The sequence below is a fragment of the Schistocerca gregaria genome, chromosome 8 (assembly GCF_023897955.1).
Source record: "Schistocerca gregaria isolate iqSchGreg1 chromosome 8, iqSchGreg1.2, whole genome shotgun sequence".
NCBI classification, from domain to species: domain Eukaryota; kingdom Metazoa; phylum Arthropoda; class Insecta; order Orthoptera; family Acrididae; genus Schistocerca; species Schistocerca gregaria.
Genome location: NC_064927.1, coordinates 79,214,711 through 79,233,731, shown reverse-complemented (window position 1 = coordinate 79,233,731; position 19,021 = coordinate 79,214,711). Strand labels below are relative to the sequence as shown.

At 44.4% G+C, this 19,021-nt stretch overlaps 1 protein-coding gene and 1 pseudogene across 3 annotated transcripts in view; both read left to right on the top strand.

Annotated features, from left to right (window-relative positions):
- The window catches only part of LOC126284041 (bifunctional heparan sulfate N-deacetylase/N-sulfotransferase), a 1,095,215-nt gene that overhangs the window by 423,338 nt on the left and 652,856 nt on the right, over window positions 1-19,021 (top strand). The gene's annotated exons all lie outside the window — the stretch shown is intronic.
- LOC126285030 (ankyrin repeat and MYND domain-containing protein 2-like) overlaps window positions 1-19,021 on the top strand; it is a 90,969-nt pseudogene that overhangs the window by 67,807 nt on the left and 4,141 nt on the right.

Below are 19,021 nucleotides of genomic sequence, written 5' to 3'. Positions count from 1 at the left end.
AGTTTGGGGGGGCGTTATACCGAAGATGAGTGAAGGTTCGTTCTGAAATTGCGAACCGTACATATCGGTAGACTTCGTGTCGACTCTTTTCAGTTTGCGTTTCGCAGTAGCCTGAGCGATCTAATAGCATTGTGACGTCCCGTCTTTCGTTTGTCACTGAGAAATGGTTAGCGCGAGGAGTGTTTGAACATGGGCGTCTGTACAGTCTACTTTCACGGACTCGGCTGCTACGGTACAAACGGTACACGGAATTAACGTAGCGTGAGAGCGTTCTATAGCGACGTTCGTGTTCAAATGTGTTGTTTGTTTGTAGTAATGAGTAGTAAGTTAACACTTACAGTACGGTGCCCGTACGCCATACGGGCGCGGACCCCTGGCGTTGGCGACGGCGCCCGTATACCATACGCGCGAGCCTTTATTTGGCTCCGTAAGCGCGTTTAGCAAGTCTCCGAAGCAGTTTCGTTAACTAATGTGGACGTATTTCATTCTTCTTCCGCAAGAGGCAAGCACTTATTGGCTATCTCATCCTGGGAGCGGCTGTGAGCACTACAAAGTCGAAGTTACCTGCATTTCATTCACAGGTGTTTGCGGTCGTCAAAATATCACGCAGCGAGTAGACGGAGCAGAGATCTTAGATATTATTTACGGAGATGAAGGATCTGAAGTTGATGATTCTGAAAAAGAGGATTCGTACTCCAGACGAAAGTACAAGTGACGGTTCAGGTATGTATATGTCTCAATTGTTCATAAAGTGAAGAGCCCGTTTGCCCGAAAAACTTTGAGTGGTGGTAAAAGCTGTTTTTCCACTTGTTTATAGTGTCAACTGTCAACAGTTTTACTTTATATAAAGAGAACACTAGGTAGAATGTGTTCCTCGTAGACTTTATTCACAGAGTGGGGAAGAAATTGGCTAAGAAGGGCGGAAATATTTTTCAGCAACAAGCCGCTTCATCCTCACAAATTGAGAGGACATTTGCAAGGCACTTTCCAGAGAAGGTTCCACCCACTGCAAACAAGGTGAATACTACTAGGTACTGCAAAGTATGTTGAGACAGGGGGAAGAAAGAGACGGGTAAGCGCATCAGGAAGTAAGTAGATGGTGGTGCAAGGACTGTGGCGTTGGGCTTTGCGTCCCACAGTGTTTCCAGGATTTTCACACGAAAGCTAACTACATCTGAACCATTAAAATACTCTAGTTTACAGGTACCGGCAGTTAGACAGTCAAGTGATATTTTGTTTTTAATTTAGATACTGTAATAATGGCGTTACTCAAGAGAGAGATCGTGTAAAACTTTTTTATTCACGATATTTTTGTGTTTTCTTTTTTTAATTATAACACCCATTTGTATTTTATATTGTAAAATAAACTCTCTATCATGTAAAGGTCTTACTTTTTCCTTTTAAATGATGCAAGAACCATATTCCTATCATTTTCCTGTTCTTTGCAATCTAATTTCAAACAGTCATTAAATAGGCCAGTTCACAGCCAAGTGCCGGGTGTAAAGAGGGCAGTGTTGAAAGTGTTAACTCATTCCAGTTGTAACACTCCTCAATGAGAAGAAAACGAATTACTTTTAAAGTTTTCACTGTAGATCTAACTCCGTATCTCATGTCATATCGTGCTTTGTTTTCCACAACTCTACGGGAAGGTGGAATTGTACGTGAGCGCCATGGGCCAGGGAAGCATTCATCGCTAAATGCTTTATTAATAAATACTGGACACACATTCACCGAGGAGCTATAGCGCAACTGTTTGAACGTTGCGGCTGGCAGCAGCTGAGAACATGACGTCATGGTCACGGCGACTACCAATTTGTGCCGATATGTACGGAGCAGGAAAAGGGAGCAAAGTGACTCTGCTACGCGGAGAGACGCTAGCACCTGCTGTTTATACACTGAAGCGCCAAAGAAACAGATATAGGCATGCTTAATCAAATACAGTGAGACGTAAACAGGCAGAATATGGCTCTGTGGTCGGCAACGCCTATATAAGACAAGTTTCTGGCGCAGTTGTTAGATCGGTTATTGCTGCTACAGTGGCAGGTTATCAAGATTTAAGTCAGTTTGAACGTGGTGTTATAGTCGGCGCACGAGCGATGGGATACAGCATCTCCGACGTAGTGATCAAGTGGGGATTTTACTGTACGACAATTTCACGAGTGTACCGTGAATATCAGGAATCCGGTAAAACATCAAATCTCCGACATTGCTGCGGCCGGAAAAAGATCCTGCAAGAACTGGAGCAACGACGAATAAAAAGAATCATTCAACGCTACACAGTTGCAACTCTTCTGGAAATTGCTGCAGGAGCTGTCCGACTGGAAAGGCCTGTTGGGATGCAGGAATGTAGCTGACTTAATTGTGTCGTCCTCTAGATGGCCGAATAGCGAACTTATACTCAGTGTGTGTTGGGCAGCTTTTGTGATCGTGTGGAAATTTAAAAAGATTCAATATGGACGTATGTTTGCGCTGGACTGTTATTCCCTCCCATGTAAATTGTTTGGTTGACTGCTTCTGCACATTTCGCGCCTTTATTTAGTTGAGAGAAGATCGATTTTGGTGTGTTCATCTAGCATGTGGCAGACACGTTTGCTTGTTCTATAGACATGGGAAAGACCTTAGTTGACATTGTAATTATAGGTATGATTTGGAATCTGATACAACACTGACACCAGTATTTAAATATCAGTTTCCTCAATTTTTTTAGAGTTGTCACATAAAGGTCTTCGCAGGCGGGATATGTTTCTGTTTACTCAATGGTTTACAGCAGTCTCCACGTGGCTAAAGTTTAAGGTTTCTAGAGAAATAATGTCGAGTCTGTATCTTCGGAATTATGTTGCGCGAGTGGTACTGCTATGCATGTGATATTGCTGTCTGTTTGATATCGAGAAGTATCGTGAAATTGACATGGTATTCTGGCAAACCATGTGAAATTACATATGTTCTCGTAATCCCAGAGTCTGGAGATAGGTGTAGAAAGCAAGCAAGCAGGTCGGGGCCAGGAACAGTAATGCCTTTGCGCTGTGGAGAACCGACCCCAACTTTGTACAACAGTTCTGAGAATGACTTCAGTCCACTAAGGGGGCTCTGGTTACGTGTCAGGAGTGACCGTCAGCTGTGGTGGATGACTGCCCAACCGCGCAGGAGATATCTAGTGCAGCTTATGCTGTCGGTGTTTACGGTATATGTACAAGTGCCTCGCAGTCGATAGCTATACACATGATGTAAAAGGGGCGATTTTGTATGGCATAGGATACGAATTGAATGTTTACTACATCGACACGGTATGCGGTTATATATTGTCGGGTTGGAGATCGGTTGCACGCTCTTACATTCAAGCTCACGTCCTCAGTGACAGAGCAGTGTAATTGAATAAGAGTATTTCCGTATTTGACGGTCTGTAGGCCACTTTGCAGGGTTTAATTGCCAGTGCAATATGGTGATCTGTAGAAAACAGTTTTTACCACTGAAAGTCTCGGTGTTGTGTGATGACCATAGATGTTAAGTCCCATAGTGCTCAGTGCCATTTTAACCATTTTTTGAAAGTCTTGTCTGCAGTAAGAAAAAAAAGACAGACAGTGCCCCCACACCTGTGCTGTCAGTTATTTGGCGGGTAAATTCAATAAGAGCCAGCCATAATGCTCCATTCATTCACAAGACACCCTTGGTGCCGCGACGTAGGGGTGTCTACAAACTGATTCGAACAACATGGCATCAACGTATCTATGGAAAGTTCTGGGAAAGCAGACCATCCATCACTGGCAGGGATGCTGTCACTCATCCACCACTGTGGCATTAGGACATTTCCAGACTGATAGATTTAGGATACCGAAAATTCCCGCCATTTTTCTCTTCTGTAAGACAGTGTTTCGCATTCTGTGTGCGTAATTGTTCTGATTTCCCACGTTCTGTACATAGATGTGCTCTATTTCCAAACAACAAAATTGCTTTACGATTAACAGCGTTTTCGCGAGCATGCACAGAGATGAGGAAAGCTTTTAGCATTGAGGACGTTTAATGTTTCTGAGACATGTGTTGACAGCAGTACGAAATTTCGTTGCGATGTGTCAGCCATGCTGGGCAGTTAAGCACGCATGCACGGCTAGATGCATCTCACATATCGCATTAGCATCGCTAGGAAACACTGCAACAGATTTCTATAGTGCGTGCAGAGAGGCGACTTATCTGTTATTTACATAGCTAAGTGATGTCAGTATAACAATGAGAACCTTTTAGCTGCTATGCAAACATCTCTCTGTGCTGGACCCGCACTGCAACTATGCGTCATTGCGCCACCAACGCTGCCGAGGTGAACACGTATTTCGACAGGAATTTCTCAGGTGTCAAGTATTAAATGGATGCCGCCACCTCATGCTTGTGGGACCCGAACCTACACCTGTCAATGCTGGGCATCAACAAGTGTCAGCGTGCGAACCATTTAACGAAACATGATCAATATGGGCTTTCACAGAGGAAGGCCCAGTCGTATACCCTTGATGACTGCACGACACAAAGCTTTATGCCTTGGCTCGTCACCACCTACATTGGACTGTTGACGATTGGAAACATGTTGCCTGGTCGGATGAATCTCGTCTCAAATTGTATGGAGCGGATGGACATTTACAGTTATGGAGACAATTTCATGAATCCATGGGCTCTGTATGTTAACAGGGAACTGTTCAAGCTGGTGCAGGATTTGTGATAGTGTGGGGCGAGGGCAGTTGGACTTATATGTGACCCCTGATATGTCTAGATACAACTCTGACAAGTGACACGTACGTAAGCATCCTGTATGATCACGTGCATCCGTCATTCATTACAGCAGGACAATGCGACACCTTACACGTCCAGAATTGCTTCAGAGTGGCTTCAGGAACACTCTTCATAGTTTAAATACTTCCGCTGGCTACATGAACATTGTTGAGCGTATGTGGGATGCCTTGCAACGTGCTGTTCACAAGAGATCTCCAACCTTTCGTACTCTTACGGATTTTTGGACGGCCCTGCAGGATTACTGGTGTCCTTTCCCTGCAGCACTACTTCAAACATCAGTCGAGTCCATGCCACGTCGTTTTGCCTGCTCTTGGGGACCCTGCACTATATTAGGCAGGTTTACCAGCTACTTTGTATCTTAAGTGTATTAAATCTTGTGGTTCTGTTGTTTTGCTTGTAACAAATTATTTTTTAATTTGAATTTCAGAACAGCATTTTATGATAAATGATTTTTCATTGTACGTTTCAGACAAGTTTTCAGAAATCGAAATTTGTGGTCATTATGGCTTTGGGGAGGGGGGGGGGGGGCGATAGTGTGATTGAAGAGAGAGTTCTGGCAGCTAAAATTTTAGAAATTTAGGGCTGGAATGAGTCAAACGAAACGCTGTTACTCTGTAACTGTCCAACGGGGACCACGGGCCTCTTGCGGTAAAGTACCCAGTAGGTGTCCCTCAACAACCTTGTTGTCGGTGGAGCTGAGGTTCGGCCCATTCACACTGCTGCGTGTGCGCGCGCTAAGGCCGCCGCTGCGGTCTGCTCAGTGGCCCTCCTTTGTGCTGCGCTGCGGTGCGGGACGCGGCAGCAAAACAGCCGCGCCGACTCGCCGGCGGAAGAAAAGGAGCGGAGCTAGCGTGCTACTGTATACTGGCCACTGCCACATCTACACTAACCGATAGGCGTCTCTCTCTGGAGCGCCCCTCCTCAGTTTGCTAAGCTGTGACAGTTTCCTGCAGACTCGGATTCAAGGGAACGGTCACAATCCCATCCAAACGACGACATACCGAGCCAAACATTCTCAAACATCGCTGAAAGGTCTAACGCGAGAGAAGGCGTCTGCAGTAGGCACTGTTTCCTCGAAGTTGTCCGCAGCGTTGCTACCTCTGGCTCACGGGATCCAGGCTGGGTTGGTGATTTTCTGTGGTCGTCGACTGGGTGTTTGTGCTCATCATTCCAGCATCATTCGTGAAAGTGGCTGGATTGGAGTCTGCACAGGTTGAGAATTTGTACGGATGCTGACGACCGGGTAGCTGAGTGTCCCACAAACCAAACTTCATCATCCCTCGAAGTTTTTGCGGTTCTTGGCAGACTTGTTTGGTTCAGTTGCGGGAAGGGACCAAACAGCGACATCATTTGTGCAATCGGTTTAGGGAAGTATGGGGAAGGATGTCGTCCGTGCTCTTCTGAAGGAACCATCCTGGCATTTACCAGAAGCGCTTTAGGGAAACCACGGAAAACGAAATCGGGATGGCGGGACGCTGGTTTGAACCGTCGTCCTCCTGAATGCAAGTCCAGTTTGCTAACCACTGCGCCACCTTGCTCGGTGGTTCTCGGCAGGGCTATCCTCCACGGAACTGTGATTAAGCTAGATGTCTTAAACTGGCGAAATGCCTTCAGATTTGAAGCGTACTACAGTAATTCAATTTAGAATGAAGGCCGGTGTTGACAGGTGTGAATATTACGGAACTATCAGTCTCACACATGGTGGTTGCGAAGTTGCCATACGAATGAATTACGGAACACTGGAAAAGATGGTGGAACCCGACCTCGGGGAGGATCAGTTTCGGATCCGGAGAGATGTAGCAACACGCGAGCCAATACTGACCATACTAGTTATCTCTGAATACCCGTTCGAGAAAGACAAATCTTCGTTCATAGCATTTCTAGATTTATGCAACGGTTCCGACAGTGTAAGGTTATTTACAACTTGTTCAGAAACCAGACGGCAGACATACGAGTCGAGGAACATTAAGGGGAAGCAGTGCTCAAGAAGGGAGTGAGACAGGGTTGCTGCCTGCCCCTGATATCATTCAGTCTGTACTTAGCAAGCGGTAAAGGAAACCAACAAGAAATTTGGACAGATAATTTAAATTCAGGGAGGAGAAACAAAAACGTTGAGTTTTCCCGATCGCATTGTAATTGTCTCACAGATGGCAAAGTACTCGGAAGTGCAGTTGGATGGAATGGACAGTGTCTTGAGATCATAAGATGAATATCAACAAAGACAAAACATGAGCATTGGAATGTAATCGAATTAAATCAGACGATGCCAGGGGAATTAGAATAAGAAATAAGGCAATGAGTAGTCCATGCGGTTTGCTATTTAGACAGCAGAGTAACTACTCTTGTTGTTGTGGCCCGGCGGGGTCAGGGATTTTCTCTGCCTCGTGATGGCTGGGTGTTGTGTACTGTCCTTAGGTTAGTTAGGTTTAAGTAGTTCTAAGTTGTTGTGGCCTTCAATCCTGAGACTGATTTGATGCAGCTTGTAATTACTCTCGTTGTTGTAGCCTTCAGTCCTGAGACTGATTTGATGCAGTTCTTCATGCCAGTCTATCCTGTGCAAGGCTCTTCATCTCATATAACTGCTAGGACCTACATCCTTTTGAACATGTTTAATGTATTCATCTTCTGGTCTCTCTCTCTACGATTTTTAAGCGTCCGCCCCCCCCCCCCCTTTCCAAATCATCCCATCCCGTCGTCTAGTCAGATTGTGCCACAAATTTCTTGCCCCCAATTCTGTTCAGTACCTTCTCATTAGTTACCCATTTAACCTTCAGCATTCTTCTGTAGCACTAGATTATTTTCTTCCTGTGTAAACTGCTTCTCCTCCGACTACACTCCAGACAAAATCTTTCAGAAAAGACTTACTAACACTTCGGTCTATATTCGATGTTCAGAGATTTCTCTTCTTGAGAAACCCTATACACGCTGTTGCCAGTCTACATAATCTAGTCCCCTCAGCATCACCTGACCTCATTCCACTACATTCCATAATCCTTGTTTTGCTGTTGTTGATGTTCATCTTATATCCTCCTTCCAAGGCACCGCCCATTCCGTTCAACTGCTCATACAAGGCCTTTTGTGTGTCTGACAGAATTACAATTTTATTGGCAGACCTCAAAGTTTTTGTTTTGTTTGGTCTCCTTTACTGCTTACTCAGTGTACAGACTGTAAAACATGGGGAATAGACTACAACCCTATCCTCACTCCCTTCTCAACCACAACTTCCCTTTCATGCCCCGGCACTCTTATATTACTATCTGGTTTCTGTACAAGTTGTAGTTATCCATTTGATTAGTGTATTTTACCCCTGCTACCTTCAGGATTTCAGTGTTCCATTCAACGTTTTCAAACGTAAAGTAACTGATCGTAGCCGAAAGAGTTAGGATATAAAATGTCTAATACAATAAGAATAAAAGCGTTTCTGAATAATGACATATACATTTCAGTTTTAGGTAACCTTTTGCGAAGGTATTTGTCTGGAGCCTAGTCATGGTGAAACGTGTGCAGTCCAGAGAAAAAGAAGATAGAAGCTTTCGAAATGTGGTGCTACAGAAGAATGGTGAAGATTATGTGGATAAAATGAATACGAAATGAGGAGATATGGAATCGAATTGGGGAAGAAAGTAACTTGTGACACACGTTGACTAGACTAAGATATTAGGGGGGGGGGAGGAGGGAGGGAGAGAGAGAGAGAGAGAGAGAGAGAGAGAGAGAGAGAGAGGGTAAAAATCATAAAGGAAGAGCAGGGCTTGAGTACTGTAAGGAGGTTCAGGTGCGTGAAGGTTACAGTGGTTATTCAGAGTTGGCGAGGCTTGCCCAGGATATGCTAGCATGCAGATCTGCATCACACCAATCTTCTGAGTCAGTGCCACAACAGCAGTAGTAGGCCAAGGGTCATTGGGCCCCACTCTGCATTACTGATGTCATGGCGGGAAATTCAACTTTTGGCTGGAAAATAGGTCATTCGGGTTACCTCCACCACCCTAGCTCCACCCCTCTCCCCTGCACCATCTGGAAGTTGGCGGGAGAAGGACTTAGTCTGTCTTGGGGTGCCAAGCACATCCCGTCGCGCTGGAAATACCCACAGCCTTCTTCCTCATCTCTGGTGCACATTCATTCTTTGTGGCACACAAATACGCCTTGTCATTGAACACGATCTGGGCTTCAGGAGTTATTAGATCTGGTCTTTAATCAATGTGCATAATATTATCACATAAGTATGTTGAAGGAAATAAATGTACCGCTGCACAAGAAGAGAGAGAGAGAGAGAGAGAGAGAGAGAACTTTGCAAAACACCCAAGAACATTTAAACAATTTGCCATGTATTTACACGCTTTATCCCGAGGAATACCGTCACACTTGAATACAGACTTTAAAAAGAATCCGGTGGGTTTCGGCACACACGTGTCACGTGTCAGTCTTCATCCAGCCTTACTTCCTGACACACTTCGCTCGTTTTTGTGGAAAACAGATCCCGAAACAAACGTCAGTTGCAATATCCACTGTTTACATGCCAAAACGACGACATTCTGAAGTAGAATTAAATACCTCCGTAACTCTAAACAGGACGATTACCACTTTTCGAGTTTTGGCAGTGTGTTTGAAGGCACAGGCAGAGAGAGAAATTTCTGAGTTCTACAGCTGCTGTAGTGTTGATCGGTTTTCTGAGTCCCTGAATGGGCTTCGTTCATATTGACTGCGGGAATAAGGGATGTTAAGGGATCTTTTAGTTTCCTCACTTTTCGAAACACACTAGTGTCTAAGCACAGACCAGAAAATTGGAACCATTGCACATCTAAAAGTTCACGACGTATTTCGAATTGCACAACAGATTGTGAAAAAAAGCCAGAAACAAAATTCGAGCACTGTTCTACACACGATAAAAAAAGAGTGGACTTTTCGATGTCCATCAGCTGCTGGTCTGTAGTTGCTGTAAAGCCACAGTGGCGGGTGTCTGAACCAGAGGAGGCTGGTCTGCTCTGAACACTCACATCACGTGACTACCAGACGTCAGGGAACTTTTTGTAGATACGTTACCCCTATCTTTTTCTGCTCCTATGACCCGCACAAGGACGTCTTGTGACTCTCTGAAGTCATGGAACTTCCTGTGTATGGAGTGTTCTAGTTCATTCTTACTGAATTTACCCGCCAAACCGCTGCTGCCAGTGTGAGAGCATTGTTCGCCACTTGCTGCAGATGGACACATTACTAGAATTTCAGCCACAGTCTATTTGTACAGATCTAAAAAAAACATACAGCAATCATATTGCACTGAAGTTAAACCCTGCAAAAACTGTATACAGATCATGAAACACGGGAACTACCGCCAAAGACACTGTCTCAATTACACTGCTCTGGTACTATCGAGAAATTTCGGTGTGAAACCGACCTCCAACCGGGCTATATCACCACAAACGATTGTACGACCATACCATATCGATGTGGTAAACACAATTTGTATACTGCGCCATACAAAATCATGACTCTTTCTTTCTACTTGTAGGTATCGAGCACCACACATTCGTAAATATACCGCGAAGGCAAACAAGCACACCCACCACTGCAGTAGATAGTTCCCGCGAAGTCAGTCGGTCGATCATCCACGACGGCCAGCTGCCCCCATTACACACTGGCCTAAGGCGCCATCAGAGCGCCCTCCGCAGACTTTCGCCGGCATAAAGGCATCCGCAAATGGTACTGTTTACGAGATGGCCTGCCTGCTGCAATGCTTTCTGCAATGAGTTGCCATCATCTTCAGACTCTGGGATTACGAGAACATTTATTTACTTTCTGAGCACTGTCGATGAGAAATTCTTCGTCCATTGCACATTAATTTACCTTTCTAGAAACCGATATCAGCTCCAATATCCGATTTTGCCCGCGAGAAAACGACGTATTTATGACACTTTTATGCTGAAATAATCGAGTAGCATTTAAAAATTTCACGTATTTTCACATGATTTGCCAGAACATCGTACAATTTATGGCGACAGTCCTCGATATCTGCCACATTGCAGTATGCTACCGATCGCTTGCACAGCATAATAAATTTCTAAGATGAAGACTGGAAATTATATCTCTAGAAACTGGAAACTTCTGGGAGATCATTATGTGGGACGTTCTGCAGACCATTGAATAACTGGAAACTCACCTCGCCTGCGGAGATCTTTATGTGAAAATCTTAAAACAGAGGAAACTGGTAGTCCGGCTTGTATTTTATTTTAACGAGTAGCAGAGTCAATAATATGACAGATTACAGATAATCCTTGCACTTTACAAAGTCAAATTACAATCGTATGTGTTTCTCAAGTCTAGAGAGCCGACAAACCTCTCTTCCAACTGTTTTTCAACATCTAGATGCACACAACACACACCACAGTCGATGGTCTCTCTTGTCCACCACGCACACTCGCCCAGATTGCATTTTTTCCTATTTCCACAGAGAATATTTGCAAAACACACGATCACAAAGGCTGCCAACACATACTGAGTATTAGTTCGCTATTAACCCATGTAGAGGGTGGCAATGGTACGTCAGCTGCATTCCTGTTGCCCTCATCTCCTGTTCATGTGTCAGACTGACGGCTCCTGTCGTTAGAAGTATTCTGATCGTAGCAGCAATATGCTTACATTCGACAATGTTCGAATTATCAGAAATACCTCCACCTGACAGCTGTGGCTCTGGAAATATCAGTATGTATACTATTATTATGACTGGACGTAATTTTGTACATAAAATCTGTCGTTCCCCTTATGACTGTCGATAACATTTTCATGGAATTTGGGTGCATACATCCTGAGAAATCAGTACACAGAACAACCACCTCTGGCCGTAATAACGGCCTTGATACGCCTGCGCATTGAGTCAAACAAAGCTTGGATGGCGTGTACAGGTACAGCTTCCCATGCAGCTTCAACAAATACTACAGTTCCGTATCACCCTCCTGAACCCACCGATTCCATATTCTGCTAACAGTCATTGGATCTCGACCAACGCGAGCAGCAATGTCGCGTTACGATAAACCGCAATCGCGATGGGCTACAATCCGACCTTTGTCAAAGTCGGAAACCTGATGGCACGCATTTCTCCTCCTTACACGAGGCATCACATCAACTTTTCACCAGGCAACGCCGGTCAAGTGCTGTTTGTGTATGAGAAATCGGTTGGATGCTTTCCTCACCTCAGCACGTTATAGGTGTCGCCACGGGTGCCAACCTTGTGTGAATGCTCTGAAAAGCTGATCATTTGCATATCACAGCATCTTCTTCGTGTCGGTTAAATTTCGCGTCTGTAACACGTCATCTTGGTGGTGTAGCAATTTTAATGGCCAGTAGTGTAGTACTATGAGATGTGAGATCTTCTAAAGCGCAGGGAATTGTACTTGCTTGGGAGCCAGCCTCCATCGATGACCTGACCCCTGTCAACCAATGCAATTAGTTTGTGAATCCGGGGAAGTTGAGTGAGGGAAAGAACTTACACTGAATAACAGTTAGATCGGCTGACCGTTTGCCAAAGGTATTCAGTAACGGCCGAAACGAACAGAATAACCCACATTAACACCTATAGGTAGCGCAGTCGGCAGGCCTCTATTGAGAAACTTAGGGGTAAGTGAAACATTGACACTGGTGAGTGCATATTTCGCTTTTAAATCGCGTAAATTATGATCTTGTTAAAGATGATGAACATCAATATTACGGCTCTGAAATCGATTGTATGACATACGCATATCTCATATTTTCAAATGATATATTTCTCTGAGATGTAGTTTCTTTGAAGTGGCCCTATAACGATGTACTTAGCAGTAGTAAACAAGTTATTTAATTACTATTAATTATTTTTATTATTGTGTCGGTAGTCGAAGTGAACAATAAAGACATTCTGATATGAACGAAAAGATAATACATTATGAAGTGTATTTAGGATATGTGTACGATTTCCACAAAATACTTTGTGAAATTTTTATGTTAGACATAGCTTCTCATTGTAACAGCCATTCTGAAGTGTTGTATCTGGAATTAATGGAATCGAAGAGAGTCTACCGTTATCGTCCATTCTGACAGTCAGCAATTCGGAATACTTTGTTCCTGGTGTCCAGTGCCTCGTCTGATTCTATGTCTGCATCGTCATGTATACTCTTGAAACCATTGAAAAGTGCATTGTCTCACACATTAGGGCTGTCTTCGTGCCGTTCCTCTGATACCCTGTAGGGATGCCCCATCCCCGACAGGACGGCGCGCCAAGACAGGCCTGAACGTGGCTTCTTCTGCCGCGTAGCTTTCAGTAGTGGCACAGCGTGTTGCGTCCTCAAAGACACAGTCGATATGCAGTTCATTTTATCGTGATTATACTGAAGTATTCATACACGAGCCGTATGAAAGTTGGGTTGGCTAGGAGAGGTGGAGGGTGAATTAATGTGACATGGATAATCTACAGTGAAAGTAGCATGCATGCTGCAGATAAAAAGAAATTCTGCAGCTGTAGTCGTCTCTGATATTCGCTCCCACCCAACAGAGTTGTGGGAAGTGAAACGTATTTGTAATATGACCCTGAATCACGAACACGCTGTGACCTTTACGAGAATCGAGCCCTGCATCTACTCGAGGGTTTTCAGACAGATAAACTAGCCTTCATGGAAACTACTTAAAAGTTCGCAGTAACAGGTTCCACATGAGGAATGCGTAGATCTCGTATTAGATGACACAATATACTTTTGTTTAATTATTTATTTCGCAGTGTACTACAGTGTTAATACAATTATATTACCGCTGTTTTTTCGAGTAAAGGGATCTTCTTGAATGTTATTAAATATTTACATAAATTTGTATTTATTTATTTTAACAAAACGAAGAATCTTGCTTGTAGGCAGTTTCTGCAAAATCTGTCTGGCGCCTGCTGTGTCGAAAATGTGCACAGAGCTGGGTGTTGCCTTGTGTGCGTAGCCGGTGCGTCACCGAAAGCACCACAACCAGTTGACGACGGCACGTGACTGTCTGCGCCCGTGCAGATGTAATCAATGGCCCGCTGGTTCGAATCTTGCTACGGTCGTCTTGTTTTCGTTTTATTCTTTTGTTCAATTCGAATTCGTACATAGTTTGAGTTTAAACTTCATCAAGTACAGTATATTGTACTTAACACATATCTAACCATGTTTTTATGAAAAATGCACGTCTTCTTTTTTCTAATTGCATATTGCACACATTGCAAGTATAAAATCTTAATTATCGATGTTTTGTGAAGGATTGTTTAAATTTGAACAAATACATTACAAATTTTTAGCATGTTAATTAACTTACGCATTAAAATGTCGATATCTAAGAATTTATGTGTCTAATGAGAAGAGGAATTTTGCGTGCAGTGGGAAATTAGAAACAATATGGTATGTATTTTTCATAAAAATTATCATTAGATGTGTCTTTATTTCATGAATTTTATATTTAAATGATGTAAATATTCGAACTGGACGAAAAAAAAAGAAGACTAGCGAGATTCGAACCACTGACCCATTGATCGCCCAGTTATCCTCCAACGCCACTCATCATGAAAATCACCTTACCGCTAATGAATTGCAGTTTCTCAGAAATCTTCAATGTCTTCAAAATCGAGTTTTTAGAGAATTTTTGAGAGATGCATCGAATTGCTTTCCTTAATTGATACTTGAGTTCTAAACTTCATGCACCAAACGTAGAAAAAATCACAAAATCCTGATCGCCGGGCAGTCTGCTTGTGAAATGTGAAAAATGCGCATCAAAAATGTCTCTGAGCACTGTTTGAGTTAACTTCTGAGGTTATCAGTCCCCTAGAACGTAGAACTACTTAAACCTAAGGACATCACACACATCCATGCCCGAGGCAGGATTCGAACCTGCGACCGTAGCGGTCGCGCGGTTCCAGACTGTAGCGCCTAGAACCGCTCGGCCACTCTGGCCGGCAATGCGCATCAGTCGCTCATGTTATTCCCTAGTGCACATGACCATCATCGTCACGGATTAGTGAGTTAGTTATTGCCAATACTGGTCGCTGGACATGCAAATGAAGTCAACATAGTCCCTGTTAGCGTCTGTGATGTGTATATTTACCCCTTCACTAATGACCAAGATGAAAACAGTCGTCCCAAGAAAGATTCCGTAAAATGACTGTTGTCCATGATTCTAAGTTGTTGTTACTATTCTAATACATAAGCTGAATACCATAGTTCGTGAATAGGAAACCCACCGATAGTAAATCTATAATCTTACTGAAATACATCTTTGTAATAAGGTGGTTATATTCACTATGGCTCTGCTTTGTACGTCCATCATGATGTAATGTGATTCAACTCCTGGAATATTCCTCAAAACTGAACTGCGTTAAACTGAGGTAATAAATAGTATCTAAAAATTTTTGAATGTTACGATACTGTTTTCGATTTCGCCTACCTTGGTAGGGTACATATAAATCCTTACATCCTCAAGAACTTTGTAAAATACCATTGTTCATGCTTAACTGTGTTAAAAAGAAGAATATGTTCATTTCACATTCAAATGGCTCTGAAGACTATGAGACTTAACATCTGAGGTAATCAGACCCCTAGAACTTAGAACTATTTAAACCTAACTAACCTAAGGACATCACACACATCCATGCCCGAGGCAGGATTCGAACCTGCGACAGTAGCGGTCGCGCGGTTCCGGACTGAAGCGCCTAGAACCGCTCGGCTACCACATTCATGAAATATTCAACAGCTACAACATCACATTATAATTACTATTTTCTCAGATCGAAATTGAGTTAGAAATAGTTTAGTTGGTAGAATGAACTAAGATCAGTACATGCACGCTCGGTTTAAATATTGAAAGCAGTTTAGTTGGGTTACTTGCGGATTCCACACTTTTCGTACATGTGATGAATGTCTTGTGGGTAGTGGTCCATGTGTTGGTGGCTATTACGATCCGAATTTCGACTTGCAGGATCCGTCCATTATCACATACCAGTCAGTGAAATAGTATTCAGAAGTATTAATATTATGAAAATGATAGTTGCTACTCACCATATAGCGAAAATGCTGTGTCGTAGGTAGGCACAACAGGCTGTCACAAAATGAGCTTCATGCCAACAAGGTGTTTATCGAAAAAAGACACGCTCACACTCTCGCAAACACAACTTACACACACACATGATCATAGTCTCTGGCAACTGAAGCCAGATTATGAGCAGCAGCACATGACGGGAGAGGCAGCGTATGGGGGTAAGGAGGAGACTGGGGGGGTGGGGGTGGGGGGGAAAGGCACATGACGGTAGAGGCAGCATATGGGGGTAAGGAGAAGCCTGGGGGGAGGCACATGACGGGAGAGGCAGCGTGTGGGGGTAAGGAGGAGACTGGGGGGGGGTGGGGGGGAAAGGCACATGACGGTAGAGGCAGCGTATGGGGGTAAGGAGAAGCCTGGGGGGAGGCACATGACGGGAGAGGCAGCGTGTGGGGGTAAGGAGAAGCCTGGGGGGAGGCACATGACGGGAGAGGCAGCGTGTGGGGGTAAGGAGGAGACTGGGGGGGGGGGGAGGGGTAGCATGCAATGGGAATGGCGAAGGGGCTAGATGGATAAGGACACTGACTAATGAAGACTGAGGTCAGGAGGCTTACAGGAACGAAGGAAATATTGCAGCAGTGAACCCACCTGCGCATTGCACGACAGCTGGAGTTGGTGGGAAGTATCCAGATCACACAAGCTGTGAAGCAATCATTGAAATGAAGAACGGCATGTTGGGCGAATGCTCCGTAGTGGTTGCAGCTTAGCTTGTACATCACATGACTGGTTTCACTGGTAGCCCTGTCTTTAATGGGATAGTTAATGTTTGTGACCTGACTGGAGTAGGTTGTGACGAAGGATGTATAAGATAGATCTATTACAGGGATATGAGCCATGAGGCAAGGGATTGGAACCAGGGAATATGTAGAAATAGATGAAGATTTTGTGGATGTTCGGTTTACCCCATCCTACAAAACACCCTCCCACAGAATCAAGAACCTAAACGGATCCCCCAAAAGTCTTAGCGATGCAGAAATATCACTCCTTTTCAAAGGCCTCATCTTTTGCTGTGTTCCCAGATTCAATCATAAAGGACTTGTTAAAGATCTCTCCTTCTCCTCGTCCATTTTTCGCCACCAGTCCTACCAATCAGACCCAACCAAGGACCAATTTTACAGTCTGCCTGACTCAGTTCATTCCTCCATCGAACCATGATCCAATGCCACTGCCCTGAAATCACCACCTGTCAACTTTCCAAAATTTCTAAGCCTCAAACCTTGCCTCACCACATTCCAGCTGTCAGATTCATCCACCTACAAACATTGCCACAGTGATCCCACTCCAGAAATCCAGCAGGATCCAGTTTCTCCTCAAATCTGTGGCCCATCCCAGAACCACTCCCCAGAGTCCAACTCTCTCCTCATCCGTACCACTCACCTCACTCCTACTGTCTGCAAACCCAGACACTCAGGACGCCCCATTGTGGCCAGTTACTGTGCCCCCACTGAGTAAATGTCTGCTCCCATAGACCAACACCTTCAGCATATTATTGACATCCTAACCTCCTATATAAAAGATGCCAACTATTTCCTCCCTGTTCGTTTATCACACTGTGCCCTGCTCATCACTGCTGATACCACCTCCCTTCATACTGACATCCTAATGCCCATGGGCTTACCGCAATTGAACACTACCTCTCCCAATGCCTGATGGATTCCACCCAACAACCTCCTTCCTAATCGACATGACCAACTATACCCTCACCCACAATTACTTCTCCTTTGAAGGCATTACCTACAAACAAATGTTGGGCATGGCTATGGGCACCCACATAGTACCATCCTATGCCAACCTACTCATGGATCATGTAGCGGAATCCTTCCTAAACATACAGAATCCCTAAACCTGGTTCAGAATCATTGATGACGTCTTTGTAATCTGGATCGAGGATGAGAACACCCTATCCACATTCCTCCAGAACCTCAACACCTTCTCCCCCATTCACTTCACCTGGTCCTACTCAAGCAAACAGGCCACCATCCTCGATGTTGACCTCCTCATCAAACATGGATAAATCAATACCTCTATCTATATCGGATCTAAAGACCACCAGAAATACCTCCACTTCAACAGCTGCTGCACATTCTGTACCAAGAAGTCCCTTCCATACAGTCTAGCAACACATGGCTGTCGCATCTGCAGTGACGAGTGGTCCCTCTCGAAATATACCGAGGGTCTCACTGACGCCTTCCAGACCGTAATTACCCTTCCAACCTTCTACAAAAACAGAGCTCCTGTGCCTTATGTTTGCAGTCACACGCCACCTCCTAAAGTCCCATTGTCCAGCCACACAGGAGCATCCCCTCGTGACTTGGTACCAACCAGGACTGGAGGAACAGAATTACTTTCTCTGCCAGAGTTTCGACTTACTCTAATCAAGCCCTGGAATGAGAAATGTCGTAACCACTAGTCTTCTCACTGCTCCCACTGTGGTTTCCGCCACCCACCAAACCTACACAATATCCTTTTCCATCCCTACAGAAACCCTACTCCTAACCCCTAGCCTCATGGCTCATACCCCTGTAATAGACCTAGATACAACACCTGTCTCATACATCCACCAACCACCACCCACTCCAGTCCGATCACAAACATCAACTGTCCCATCAGAGGTATGACTACCTGAGAAACCAGTCATGTGATGTATACGGTAAGCGACAACTGATGTGCTGATGGCTACGTGGGCATGAACACCAACAAGCTTTCTGTCTGTATGAGTGGCCACTGACAAACAGTGGCCAAGAAACAACTGGACCATCCAGTTGTTGAGCATGCCGCCCAACACGATGTTCTTCATTTCAATGACTGCTTCACAACCTGTGTCTCTGGATACTTGCCACCAACACCAACTTTTTTGAAATGCGTAGGTGGGAACTCTCCCTGCAATATATCCTTCGATCCTATAATCCTTCTGACCTCCATCTTCGTTAGTCATTGTCTTTACCCATCTAGCACCTTCCCTGTTCCCATTCCACCACTAGACAACGCTCTATTCCACCAATGCACCCAGTCTTTTTACTTGTCACCTTTTTTCGTTACCTTACCTCTCTCAGCCGCCCCAGCTGAGTCTGTGGTCACGTGTGTGTATGTGTGTGTGTGTGTGTGTGTGTGTGTGTGTTTTGTTATCTTTTTTCGACAAGACCATGTTGGCTGAAAGCTCATTTTGTGACAGTCTGTTTGTTGG